The sequence below is a fragment of the Phaethon lepturus genome, unplaced genomic scaffold (genome assembly GCF_000687285.1).
Source record: "Phaethon lepturus isolate BGI_N335 unplaced genomic scaffold, ASM68728v1 scaffold22862, whole genome shotgun sequence".
NCBI classification, from domain to species: Eukaryota; Metazoa; Chordata; class Aves; order Phaethontiformes; family Phaethontidae; genus Phaethon; species Phaethon lepturus.
Window position 1 is genome coordinate 8,673 of NW_010525852.1, and position 233 is coordinate 8,905.

Here is a 233-nt window from a genome sequence, read left to right on the forward strand (position 1 = left end):
CACGGTTCCTCAAGAGACCCGGGCCGGGGAGCACCACCAGCCTTTCTTTCCGCGGAGCCAGCCTGACCTCATCGCTTTAGAAGAGACGGATGCTTGGCCGCAGGTGAGCGGAGCCGAAGCAGGCAGCGGGTTCCCAGGGCGGGGTAAGCTGCCCGGCGTCCCCGCTGCCCGCTTTGCTCAGGCCAGCCCTGGAGAACCTGCCCGGAGGCGTGAGGAGAGGAAGAAGCTCCATC